This window comes from Orycteropus afer, unplaced genomic scaffold (assembly GCF_000298275.1).
Source record: "Orycteropus afer afer isolate SDZICR_OR568_19922 unplaced genomic scaffold, OryAfe1.0 scaffold00482, whole genome shotgun sequence".
NCBI lineage: Eukaryota > Metazoa > Chordata > Mammalia > Tubulidentata > Orycteropodidae > Orycteropus > Orycteropus afer.
In genome coordinates this window covers 1,503,008-1,517,456 of record NW_006922069.1, presented here as the reverse complement: position 1 = coordinate 1,517,456, position 14,449 = coordinate 1,503,008, and the positions used below count along the sequence as shown (strand labels likewise).

Genomic DNA, 14,449 nt, shown 5'->3' with positions numbered 1-14,449 from the left:
TGAACACTGCAAAAAAAAAAAAAAAAAATGCACTTTAGTTTTGTTTATTTCACTGTACATAAATAATATTTCAATAAAATGCATTTTTTAAAAAAAGAACAGATATGTGCACACCCATGGTCATTACAGCATTATTTAAATAGCAAAATGATGGAAAGAATCTAGAAGAAAGATAACCAAACTATGGTACATACACACAATGGAATACTATGCACCACTAAAGAATAATGTAGAATCTGTAAAACACCACATAAAGTGGATGAACTTGGAGGATATTATGTTGAATGAAATAAGTCAATCACAGAAGGACAAATATCCTATTAGTTCATTATTGTAAAAGTCAAGGAAAGGCTTATATATGGAAGGAAACTTTTCTTTGTTGGTTACTAAGGGTGGGAAGGGAGGGGAAGGAACATTGCAAAAACAGAACAAAAGATAAAAAAGTGGTAAGGAGAGATATTATATAATGACTAACGATTAACCCACCAAGAGGTTACAACCATAGTAAATATATACCCACCCAATTATAGGGCTCCAAAATATATGAAACAAACTCTAACAACATTGAAAAGAGAAATAGACAACTTCACAATAATAGAAGACTCCACACACTCAGTGAAGGACAGAACAACTAGAAAGAAACTCAGCAAAGAGACTGAAGATCTTAATGCAACAATCAACCAACTCGATGTCATAAATATATACAGAACACTCCATCCAACAGCAGCAAAGTACACATTCTTTTCCAACACACATGGATCATTCTCCAGAATAGACCATTATAGGCCACAAAACAATCCTCAGTAAAAACCAAAATGTCAAAATAACACAAAGCATTTTCTCTGATCACAGTGCTATAAAAGTAGAAATCAATAACAAGAAGAGCAAGGGAAAAATATAAAATATATGGAAACTGAATAACACCTTGCTTAAAAACCACTGGGTAACAGATACAATCCGAGATGAAATTTTAAAATTCTTATAATTAAATGAGAATGAAAACACAACATACCAAAATCTCTGGAACACAGCAGAAATGTTGCTTAGAGGTCAGTTTACACCAATAAACACACACACACCAAAAAAAGAAAGGACCAAAATCAAAACATTAACTCTACAATCCAAACAAGAAAAAGAGCAGCAAAAGAAGCCTACAGTCACCACAAGAAAGGAAACAGAACAGAGCAGAAATAAATGAAAGAGAATAGAAAAAAAATCAACAACACCAGAAATTGTTTCTTTGAAAGAGTCAACACAATCAAGAAAGCACTGGCCAAACAGACAAAAGAAAAGGCAGAAGAAGACATAAATAACCCAAGTAAGAAATGATATGAGTGGCGTTACAACAGAACCAAGTGAAATAAAAATGATCATAACAGAATACTATGAAAAATTGTACTCCAACAAATTTGAAAACCTAGAGGAAATGGACAAATTTCTAGAAACACAGTCCCCAACTAAACTAACACAAACTGAGATAGAAAAACTGAACAGACTTATTATAAAAGAAGAGATTGAAGAGATAATTGAAAGAAAAAAAAAAAAAAAAACTCTCAACAACAGGGAAAAAAAAGCCCTGGCCCTGACAGCGTCATTGGAGAATTCTACCAAACATTCAGAGAAGAGTTCACACCAATACTACTCAAACTATTTCAGAGCATAGGAAAAGAACGAATACTCTTGAATTCATTCTGTGAAGTCAGCATAATCCTGATACCCAAGCCAAAGTCATCACAAAAAAAATATTAAATTATAGACCAATATCCCCCATGAAAGGAGCTCTGGCAGCATAGTGCCTAAGGCTCTTGACTGCTAACCAGAAGGCTGGTGGTTCAAACCCACCAGTCACTCTTCAGAAGGAAGGTTGGGCAATCTACTTCCATAGTGATACTACCTTGGAAACCCAAGGAGGGGTCGCTATGAGTCAAGTCTGACTCGATGGCACATAACAACAACATCCCTCATCTCCTCTTTTGTCAACCCTCCACCTTACCAAGCATGACATCCTTCTCCAGGGAATGGTTCCCTCTGACAACATGACCAAAGCCATTAGAATATCAAAAAATAATACATCGTGACCAAGTGGGATTCACATCAGCTATGCAAGGATGGTTCAACATTAGAAAATCAATCAATGTAATCCATCTTATAAATAAAATGAAAGAATCAATGATCACCTCAATTGATGCAGAAAAGGCATTTGATATATACTCCAACATCCATTCCTGATAAAGCCCTCAACAAAATAGGAATAGAAGGGAAATTCCTCAACATAAAAAAAAGGCATTATACAAGACCAGCAACACAACAATGCAACACACTGCCATAAAGTTGGATCTGACTCATAGTGACCCCTCCTAGGGTTTCCAAGGTGGTATCACTATGGAAGTAGATAGCCCAACCTTCCTTCTGAGAAGTGGTTGGCGGGTTTGAACCACCAGCCTTCTGGTTAGCAGTCAAATGCCTTGGGCACTACACCACCAGAGCTCCCACAAAACCAACAACCAACATTATTCGCAATGGAGAGGGACTGAAAGGATTCCCCTTGAGGACAGAAACTTGACAAGGGTGTCCTTCATCACCACTCTTATTTAACATTGTACTGGAAGTCCTAGCTACAGCAATAAAGCAAGAAAAGGAAACAAAAGGGCATTCAAATTGGTAAGGAAAAAATAAAATTATCCCTATTCACAGATGATATGATACTGTTGTTGTTGTTGTTATTGTTGTTAGGTGCCATCAAATCATTTCCAACTCATAGCAACCTCATGCACAGCAGAACGAAACACCACACAATCCTGCGCCAGCTCCATGATCCTTGCTATACTTGAGCCCACTGTCACAGCCACCATGTCAATCCATCTCATCAAAGGCCTTCCCCTCTTTCGTTGACCCTCCACCTTACCAAGCATGACATCCTTCTCCAGGGAATGGCCCCCTCTGACAACACGACCAAAGTAGGTGAGATGAAGTCTGGCCATCCTCGCTTCCAAGGAGCATCTCGGCTGCACTTCCTCCAGGACAGATCTGTTAGTTCTTTTAGCAGTCCATGGTACTTTCAGCATTCTTTGCCAGCACCACAACTCAAATGCATCAACTCTTCTTCGGTCTTCCTTATTCATTGTCCAGCTCTTACATGCATACGAGGCGAATGGAAATATCATGGCCTGTGTCAGGCTCACCTTAGTCCTCAAGGAGACATCCTTGCTCCTCAGCACTTGAAACAGTTCCTTCGCAGCCGACCTGCCCAGTGCTACATGTCGTCTAATGTCCTGACTGCTGCTTCCATTGGTGTCGATTGTAGAACCAAGCAATATGAAGTCTTTGACAACCTCAATCTTTTCTCCATTTATCGTGATGCTGCTTATTGGTCCAGTTATGAGGATTGGTGCCAACAAAATCTCTGTATAACAACCTTATATGGTTCATTAAAAAAGGCAAATGGCTCATGGAGGCTGACAGTAGACTATCTAGACCTAAATAAAGTAGTGTCACTGGTAGCCTTAGCTGTTCTAGATATGGTATCAACAGTGCAGAAAATACAACAGGCTAAAGGAGATTGATTCTCAGTAACTGGCCTTGCTAATGCTTTTTATCAGTCCCAATCTTGGAAAAGAGCCAGCTGCAATTTGCTTTCAAGTGGGAAGAATGCCAATATACTTTCCATATGTTGCCACAGAGTTATTTGAATTCAGCACATTACTGTTATAGTTTGGTTAGAAGATACTTGGACTTGGTGCACATCTCAAAGGTAATGATACATTACTTTGATGATCTTATGTTAACATTAATCAGGGAAGAACAAGCCAGGACAGATTTGAAAACAGTGGTGACCCACATGACCAACAGAGGTTGGTTAATAAATGCAGCAAAAATCCAGAGCCCTGCCCAAATACTGAAATTCTTGGGACTAACTTGTGAGGAAGCCACCCATGACATTCTACAGGCAATCAAGAATAAGTTGCTGTCACTACCTACATCCAAAAACTAAGCAGGAGGCCCAACATTTTATTGATCTACTTGGATTTTGAGAATGTATATACCACATCTGGGAATATTGCAGCCTCCTTATCTATAAAACCACTCAGAAGACAACTGCATTGGAATGCAGTCCCAAGTAACAGCAGGCTATGTTTGAATTACAGAAAGCAGGCTCATTCTCTATGTCTTTAGGCTCATATGATCCACACTCTGACATGGTTTTGGAGATGTCTGCCACATATGCTTATGCAGACTGGAGCTTATGGCAAAATCTGAGCATGCCACCCACTGGCGAACATTGGAATTCTGGACTACAAACTTTCCAGATGCAGGAGCACAATGCACACCAGACAACAGGCAATTACTCACTTGTTATTGGGCATTGATTGAGACTCAATGACAGGATAGAAAATTATCATGACACTTGAAATACCCATAATGTCTTGGGTGATGTCAGAGAAACATTAATAAGGAAGGCAGTGCCCAAAATAGTTCCATAATAAAATGGAAATGACTCATACAAGAACAAGCTACTAGAGGAATGCAAGGAGGCACCCACAGTATCCATGAGCAGTAAGCTCTTTTCCTATAGGTCCTAACCTGGAACCACCAGAGAAGCTGCCAGAGTCTATTGCCACATGGACAGTGCCCTATGAATAACTTTCTGCTGACCAGCAGAAGGTTGTTTCATTCACAGATGGCTTAAGGGGATACCCATGTAGACATGGATGGACCTATGGAAAGCACTCTCAGAATTTAAAGGACACATTAGAGTAGGACATGTTGAAGTCCATCAGGAGAACTCCTTTCTGGATTTGAAGGCAATTGGAATCAGCAAGTGGACATGTTGGTATGCTCCCTTGAGGTGACCAATTGGGTCCATGAAATGAGTAACCCTAAGTGTGCTGTAGCAATGCAGAGATGGGCTGAATCTAAACACATCCCTCTTGTACCTTTTGAAGCACAAAATGCCAGTAAGGATTGCTCTGTCTCCCAGCAAGAAAGACAGGTTGCAGATGGCTATGGGGCATATTCCCCAGGAGGAAGGCCCTGAACATAGCTGGCAAGTTGATTACATTGAACCAATGATGCCAGTGGCATCAGGTGGCTACAAATGGGTCCTCACAGGAAAAGATACTTACTCTGGATTGAGCTTTGCTTATCCCATGACAGATGTAGATACTAAAAACACCATTAAAGGATTGGAACAAAAGATATAGTACCAATTTGGCCACCAAATTATATTTCCTCAGACCAAGGAACACACTACAGCCCATAGGTTGCAGCAACGGTCCAAGAAACATTATATTAAATGGACATACTATGTTGCATATCATCCTCAAAATAATGATTTGGTAGAGAATTGGAAAGGGCAATTGAAATGTTTGCTGTCTAAAATGGGGGGGGGCGGAATAAAGGCATGAAGAGCTGACTTTCATGCCTTCATGAGAGTATGCTCACACTCAACATGAGGGGTACAAAGGGAAGATCACCACTCGATAGATTCCCACATTTCTCTAGGGATCTGGAGAAGAATGGACGGGGAGGAACGCTGATGTCACTGTATAATTCTTCCCCACATTACCTAAAATTGCTTTTTTCCTACTGGAAGCTGTGATCCTAGAACAAAGGATCCAGCTGTGGATGGTGCCAGAAGCAGGAGTGTTAAGCAAGAGACTATAATTACACCCCTTAACTATACTCTAGAACTCCCAAGGGCCTGATGAGTTGGAGTGCTCCTTACCACCATCTGGCAAAACTAAGGTTGACAGTGAATACTGCCCTATTGCTTAGTGGTATAGCTCACTATGTAATCCTAAGCAACATGAACGGGAGTGGTCTGAGGGGGAAGTACTTGCTAGACTGGTGTCACTACCAGCAAGCTGAACTGGCACAGCAGCTAAACCTGATGTCCCTTCTCAAGGTGAAAAAGTTTGGATAAAAATAAATGACAAATGGAAGGAAGGAGGCTGACAGTAAAGGAATGAATAAATGGGTTATGCTGCAAGGGAAATCTAACATTACGCTGATACCTCAAAAGACGCAGAGCAAGTAAATAATGTTCTCTCAGTTAAATTTTATCAAAATCCAGAAAGGGTGACAATGAAACAAGCGTTTGGAGAACCTGAACCAGATTAGATCAACACCTGCAGCAGACCTGATTGGCTGGTAGCTGAGTAACCTCACTCTTAAATCTCTTTGCCATATTGAAAGACTAATTGTTGTTGTTTTTTCCTCTCTCTCTCTCTTTTTTTTTTTAATTGTGATTTGGGTGAAAATGTACAGACCAAATTCATTTTCCATACAGCAGTTCACATACACTTTGTCTCATGACATTGACTACAATTTACCCCAATGCAACAGCTCCCCTCCCACTTTCTTCCCGATAGTTACCTCTTCCCTGTGTCCATGCCTCCATGCACTCCTGCCCCTTGAGCTGTCTCCCTGTGCATAAACAGCCCTTCTTTCTCCCATGATTGTTCCCTCCAAGGAGTGTATCTACCTCAAGTAAATGTTCAACTCCTATGCCTGTCTTTTGTTTGGCTGGAAGCCACAGGTGTGGGTTCAATTCCAGACCTGAAGAGCAGGTAAGGGCCATAGTCTCAGTGGTTCCACCAGGCTCTATCGGACCAGCAAAACTGGTTCCCCCACACACACTTTTTTTTTCCCAAATGATTTTGAGTTTTGTTCTACATTGTTCTCCCTCTCTATGCAGGATCTCCTACATAGATCCCCCTCCGAGTGATTGACAGTGGTAACCGGACACCATCTAGTTCTTCTGGTCTTATAGTCACGTAGGCTGTGGATCGCATGGTGTATCAGTTGCTAGGACTAATTCTTTCCATGAATCTTTGCTTTTCTTCATTCTTCTTTGCTCTGGGTGAGGAGAGACCCATCATTGCATCTAGATGGCTGCTTCCAAGCTTTTAAGATGCCAGTTGCTACTTGCCAAAGTAGGAGGTACAACAATGTTTTGTGTAGTATGTTATGCCTATTGAGCTTGATGTCCCCTGTGACTATGGTCCAGGGCCCACCAGTTCAAATACTTGGTCCCTCTGGGTAGCTGGCTGTGACCAAGAAGTGACTACAACCTTGTCCCTTGTCAGCTCTACTATACATCTTGGAATTCTTACAGATCATACAAATACACTTGTAGGACCATTGCTGCCAACCCTCTTCATGGTCTCAGGTACACTCCCCACTTCACAGACTAATTGTTAATGACTATTTTGGACTGGTGAAATGATTGGAAGGGGGAAGTTAACCTTTCACATATACAAGGGCCAATGGCTAGAAGAGCCAGAGAGTAACTTGGGGTGCACTGAAGTACTTAATATGGCCCTTCTAGTCATAGTTCTCCATTTTATGAGGTATTGTAAATCCTAGCCTCGATGCTAGTGGAGTGACTTATCCATTATTTTAATAAGGCAGGATTAGGGTGGGATGTATTTTGAGTCATCATCTTACTAGAGTGTGTGACTTAAATCACCACCCTTTGTTTCCATGACTCTATATCCAATATAAATATGAATGCTCTAACAAAATTCCCTCTCTTGCTCTGGATCCTGCCTCTGGTTCATCATCATCTGACCTCCAGTTACTGGGATTTGAGACAACAGCCTATTTATTGTCTGACTTGATTCACCAGCTTCCACAGCCTTGTGAGACAGCAACTGTTGTCTGACCTGCCAATTTGGGTTTATCAGCTCCTACAACTACATATGACATGCAAATTCGTGAAGCGTTCCATATTTTTTGGGAGCTCTGGTAGCATAGTGGCTAAGTCACTTGCCTGCTAACCAGACGGCTGGCGGTTCAAACCCACCAGCCACTCCTCGGAAGGAAGGTTGGGCAATCCTACTTCCGTAGTGATACTGCCTCAGAAACCCAAGGAGGGGTCACTATGAGTCGGGGCCGACTCGACGGCACATAACAACAACAACAACAACTACATAAGTAAGGAGAATCCTCTAGACTGATGCCTAGTGAAGATTTGTGACTTGCCAACTTCCACAACTGCATGAGTCATTTCCTTGGTGGTTGGTGAGTTCTATGGGATGTTATAGCAAATCACAGAACCCTAAGATGGGAGGGAGAACACTGAGGGGAGGAGAAGTATCTGATGTTAGAGATAATGGAGTGGTACAGCAGTTTGGAAAAATTGGTCATTCGGGACATCTATAACCTCTACCTCATGGGTTAGAACAAAATTCAAAATCATGAAAAAGACCAGACTTACTGGTCTGATAGAGACTGGTGGAACACCCAAGACTGTGGCACTTAGACATCCTTCAAACCTGGAACTGAGCCAACACCCAGGAATCACCTTTCAGCCTTGTACTACTTTTTCTAAAAGAAATTATTTGAGCAGTAGTCCACAAAGACATTGTTCTACATTCTACTTTTATAAGTGATTGCAGTCTTGAAAAAGAACTCTGGTGGTATAGTGGTTAAGGCATTTGGCTGCTAACCAGAAGGTCAGTGGTTTGAATCCACAGAAGAAAGATGAGGCAGTCTGCTTCCTTAAAATTTACAGCTTTGGAAATGCAATAGGGTCACTATAAGTCAGAATCGATTTGATGGCAGTGAGTTTAAGTTTTTGCTGGTCTTAGAAGCTTGTAAGCAGCCATGTAAAATGCAACTATTGGTCTTTCCCTGTTTGAAGTAAAGAAGAGTAGAGAAAATCAATGACTCAAGAAAACAATTAAATGTAAAGGACTAATGGACCAGGTGAAGCACAGCCTCCAGCAGCCTGAGACCAGCAGAACCAGATGGTGACTGGCAACCACACCAAGTACTGGGATCACAGAAGAAAGTCTTGGACAAAGTAGGAGAAAAATGTAGAACAAAGCTCAAAATCATGAAAAAGACCAGACTTACTGGTCTGATAGAGACTGGTGGAACATCCAAGACTGTGGCATTTAGACATCTTTCAAACCTGGAACTGAGCCCACACCCAGGAATCACCTTTCAGCCAAACAATAGACAGGCCTATAAAGTGAATATTAACATCCATGAGTAATGTAATCCTAAGAAAAATCAACCATAAGGACCAAAAGACTAACATTTACAACAGGAATCAGCCAAGCCTGGGTTAAACACAAAGATGGTGAAATAGATGTGGCCTAACTAATCCCAAAACACAGTGGAGATCCCTCTCAACACCTGAATGGGGTGGCCTCCGGGCAAGTAAAGAACCCATCACAATTCCCAGCAGATACTCACCTGACATAAATAAAATGGCTCAAAGAAGTTGGAAAAGCTAAAATACACAGAAAATGAAGAGAGGCTAGATCCAGAAGGAGAGAACTGGGAATGGAAAAAAATTAAAATAAAAAATAAGAGCAAGCATTTACCCAAAAACAAAGTTCAGAGGGCAGGAAGGGACAGGAAAGGACTATGGAAATGGGCAACCCAGGGAGGACATGCTTGTTACCTTGAGGGGATTGCAACTAATGTCCCAAATTAAAATGTGTATAAATTGTTTAAATGGGAAACTAATGTGCTCTGTAAACTTTCATCCAAACCACAATAAAATATACCCCCCACACACACACACACACAAAAGAATGTTGAGAGCAAAACTTTGAGGGGAAAAAGACCAAGTCAGAATAAAAACCACATGTGATTCATTCAACAAGTTTTCCCACCTGCAATGTATCACAAGTACTAATTTCCCTGCCTCATTGGTAACAATGTATTATAAATATTTTTTGTTAATGTGACATGAAAAAAAGTTATCTGTCCAGTTATGTATCTTTGATTATTAATGAATTGAAAAGTATTTATTTTTAATATTAGTTATTTGTATTTTTCTTCCATTGAGTTTATGTTAATTTCTTCTGCCTGTTCTTCTGTTAACACTTTTGGACTTTTCTTTATAAAATATAACTGTCAAAAAAAAAAAAAAAAGTCAACATAATCAGCTTTGAGACTGCTTCCCCCAAAGTAAAGCTTCAGATCCAATGCTGTACCCAAAAACATCACCTTAGGGAAGAAATTATTTTCTCTAACTTTGAAAAGGGGGTATGGTTTCATTAACAAACTTTTTCAATAGATACAAGGATAAAAATCTTAATGAAGTTAGAGCCTCAATCTCTTTTGAAAAGTGTGACTCTGCTGCCCCCTGCCTTCCAGTATAAAAACTCTACACAAGTGGAAATGACTATCGCTGAAAGACAGTAACACACACACATGTACATCCCAAAACAAAAAATACTGATGTTATTCCACCTTAGGGGCTCTGAAAACATCGTCTTATCTGAACATAGTTATAAGCATGAAGAAAAGAAAGGCTTCAGCAAACTACAAGGCATCCTGGATCTGTCTGTCGTAATTGACACCTGTTTATGCTGTTTCTGGGATAAACCTCTGAGTTAGCCATCACTTCCGCACTGAGAGAGAATCTCTAGCCCTCAATACCCAAGTTTTATTCATATCTAGATATCTAGAGGCCTTCAAATTCAAAATGACAAAAACCAAACTCAGCATTTTCCTTCAGTGAGATTTATTTCTTTTAATGGTACTATTATTCTCCAGTCACTCAAGTCAAAAAAGCCTAATACTATCTTTTTTTCTCTCTCTCTCCCTCTCTTTCTGGTCTTCTATATCAAATAAATTGTAGGAACTGCCTTCTTCCATAACATTTTTCAAAGCTATCATTTTCTCTCCATCATTACACTGGTTTAGGCCATCATTGGGCCTGCTATTTCTGTCTGGAATGTTATACTAGCCTAGGAAATGCAATCTCCACCTCATACCAACTTTTCTTCATTCTAGTACATCTCAAAGTTGTTGGCAGGTTCCACTTGGATGGACCTGCAAAAGGAGAAGTGGGGGACAGGTGGGAGGAAGAACTGGGGAAGATGGAGTACCAGAGCCTCCGGCTTGAGTACCTACTGAAACACCAGTCAGCCACACCCACACCACCGTCTGCATCCTCACCACCCCCGCTGCTGTGCAGCTGGAATTGTTCATGCCATTTCAGTTGTGTTTCAATTCTGAATTAATCTTTAAACACTTCCAAATATGTTTAAAATTAGACTAGTTTCTAATTCGGGACAGCCAGTTGGATTCAATTTTTTACTTAACATGACTTTTGTTGTTTTGGTTTGTTGTGAGCTTAGTTCTCTTGGTCAGGCCTGTATAATAATGCTTGTCCACATGTGCAACTGAAGGGGCCTATATGTTCACATGAACTTCAGCAAGCTTCTCAACTTTCAGGTCCCCTTTCTGCCATGGGTGCTCATGGGTTTTTCTTTCTTTCTTTCTTTTAATTTTTATTGTGATTTGGGTGAAAGTTTATCGAGTGAATTCATCTTCTGGATAGCAGTTCATACACATTTTTTGTCATGACACTAACTGCAATTCTCACGGGCTTTTCTTTGTAATTGGGGAACTCATTCATTGTGGGCCTCTTGGGTATTGCAGTTGGCATTATATATTTTTTCTTGGAAGTATTTCCCAATCATCATGGTGGAATAAGAACTCTGACAACACCATTTATTTTGGAGATTACTTTGATCATAGGCCTATCTTCAGAGGCACCTCTGAATGGGTTCCAACTGCCAACCTTCCAGTTAGTAGTAGTCAAGCACTTCACTGTTTGCCCACCAAGGGACTCTTAATCATTGTGGACACTGCAGTTCTTCGCATGTATTTTTTCTTGAAAGATGGGTTTCCCAATCAGAACAATAATTCTGAAAACATTATCTATTTTAAAAGTAATTTTTGATACAGCAGATGAAAATCCAAATGACAGCCCACCACTTGAAAAGTAAGGAGACCTGGTGGCTTACCAGTTGAGCACTCAGATGCTAGCCAAAATGTTGGCAGCTAGAACCCATCCAGCAGCTCAGCAGCAGGAAGACCTGAGTGACTTAAAGATTGTTGTCGTTAGGTCCTATTCTGGTCACCTAGTGCCACTCTGACAAGAAAATACCACAAATGGGATGGCCTTAACTAACAGGAGTTTATTCTTACAATTTGGAGGCTTTAAGTCCAAGTTCAAAGTGCCAGGCTCTAGGGGCTGGGTGAAAGCTCCTCAACCTTGGAGTCCAGCTCTGCCTCCTGCTCCCGGCCCACTGGAGCTAGAGGCGTTTCTTCACTCAGACAGCTGTTGGCTGCTGAGCCTGAGAAGCCCCAAAGTTGACAAATAAAAAGGCACAGTCCCAATGTTACCAATCCACACGGCAGGCCATTAACTTAAGTCTGTTATAAGTCCCAAGGTCGGCAGAGCATAGCAGGCTGCTGAGCAATGACACGGCTGCATGCAGCGCCCAAGTGTGCCAAAAGGCTAGAGACGATTACCAAGGCTTCACCTTAAATACAAGAAGCAGACCACATTCCCAAAGGCAGCTACTCAGCTGCTTGTGGTAGATCCCACCATGGAACTGATTGCCAGTCTCATCAAGGGAAATAACTACCACCAGCTGCCCAGTCACTCAACCAGGCCCACAAACATAACTACCACAATTCTACCCCTTGTCAAGTTGGCATCTGTACAGATCTTCATTGGATGGCATCTGTACAAATCTCCTCACTGGGTGGCTCCAATCCCCTAGTTCCTGAGTGGCGACCTCACCCCCTTGGCCTGGCGGTCCCATTCCTCTCCCTCTTGGGCATGGCAGCCCCACCCCCTCACTCTTGGGCAAGCGGCTTTGGCTCCATCCCACTGGCTCATGTGAATGAGCAGCCCCACACACTAGAACCAAGTTGGTGAAGGCCTGGCTCTTTGAAACTTAAGGGGCTGTGATTGTTCCACCCCCAAAGGCCATGGTCCTACCCTTAAGGCTGAGGCAGCTCTGCTTCTATTTCCTTGGTCTCTCCGCTTCTGCCGATTAATGCCTGAGGGCAACCCACTCTGCCAGGAATCTTCTTGCCCCAAAGGACATGTAGCTTTCTTGTTCCGTGAGCCGGCCAACCTGCTACTCCATTTTATACTGGTCTCTTCACCAGTTAATGCCCCAAGGCAACCCACTCCACCAGGAAGCCGCCTAACCAAAGGCATCAAGGTTTTCCCTCCGTGGGCTGGTAAGGCTATCTCTGTCTCATGCCGGTTCTCTCGCCTCTGCTCCTGCCGTCTCTCATGCCAGTCTCTTGATGTCTGTCCTGCCATCTGTCATGCCATATACCCTGCCAGGGTCTTGGGTCAAGGACACACTCCACTCCTGTTTCCACATTTTAGGTATCTGTCAGATCAGCACCCCACTCTCTCAGTACCAAATGTGTTAGACTGAGTTCTCTAGAGAAACAAAACCAGTAAAGTTATCTATATGTATATATAGATAAATTTATCTTAGGAAAATGGATCACACACTTATAGAAGCTGGCAAGTCCAAAGTTCCTGGATCAGATGTCAAGCTGGAGGCTTTTCCTAACTCTGGCAACCACAAGGGCTGAGGAGCTCAAGGCTGGCAGGCAGTACACTGGCTGTTGACTCCAACAAATGACGAATCCAAGATCTCCAGGCCAAATGGTGGATTGTTCACTCACGGACAGTTGTAGGCAGCACAACAGAATCCCAATCCACAGAATAATGTCTCTTTTCCCAGGATGTCCATAGATATACTGGAACCAGGCCACACCCTTATGGAAATTCTCTTTCAACAGATTGCCTGCTCAAAACATAATCATCTGATCCCATCATGGGAATAACCACATCACAGCAGCTTAAACCACACAGAATTGTGGTCCAGCCAAGTTGACCCACAGCTCCAACTATCACAGGTGCCATTGAGTCATCTCTAACTCGTAGCGACTACATGTACAGCAGAACAAAACAATGCCCGGTCCTGTGCCAGCCCCATGATCCTTACTATATACCTGAGCTTATCATTGTAGCCACTGTGTCAATCTATCTTGTCGAGGGGCTTGCCCTTTTTCATCAACCCTCCACTTTACCAAGCATGACACCCTTCTCCAGAGAGTGGTCCCTTCTCACAACATGACCAAAGTAGGTGAGATGAAGTCTGGCCATTCTCACTTCCAAGCAACATTCCAGCTGCACTTCTTCCAGGCCAGATTTGTTAGTTCTTTTACCAGTCCATGTTACTTTCAGCATTCTTCTCCGACACCACAACTCAAAAGCATCAACTCCTCTTTGGTCTTTCTTATTCATTGTCCAGCTCTCACATGCGTAAGAGGCGATTGAAAATACCATGGCTTCTGTCAGGCACACTTTAGTCTTCAAGGAGACATCTTTCCTCTTCAGCACTTGAAAGAGGTCTTTTGCAGCAGGTTTGCCCAGTGCTATACATTGTCTGATATCTTGACTGCTGCTTCCATTGGCATTGATTGTAGAATCAAGTAACATGAAGTCTTTGACAACTTCAATCTTTTCTCCATTTATCACGATGCTGCTTATTGGTCCCATTGTGAGGACTTTTGTTTTCTTTATATTGAGATGTAATCCATGCTGCAGACTGTAGTCTTCAGTCTTCATCAGTAAGCGCTCCAAGTCATCCTT

The 14,449-nt window shown here is 41.8% G+C and overlaps 1 pseudogene; it reads left to right on the top strand.

Moving 5' to 3' along the window:
- The first annotated feature begins 10,847 nt into the window (after positions 1–10,847).
- Positions 10,848–11,762, top strand: LOC122151487 (annotated as a pseudogene).
- Positions 11,763–14,449: the final 2,687 nt, after the last annotated feature.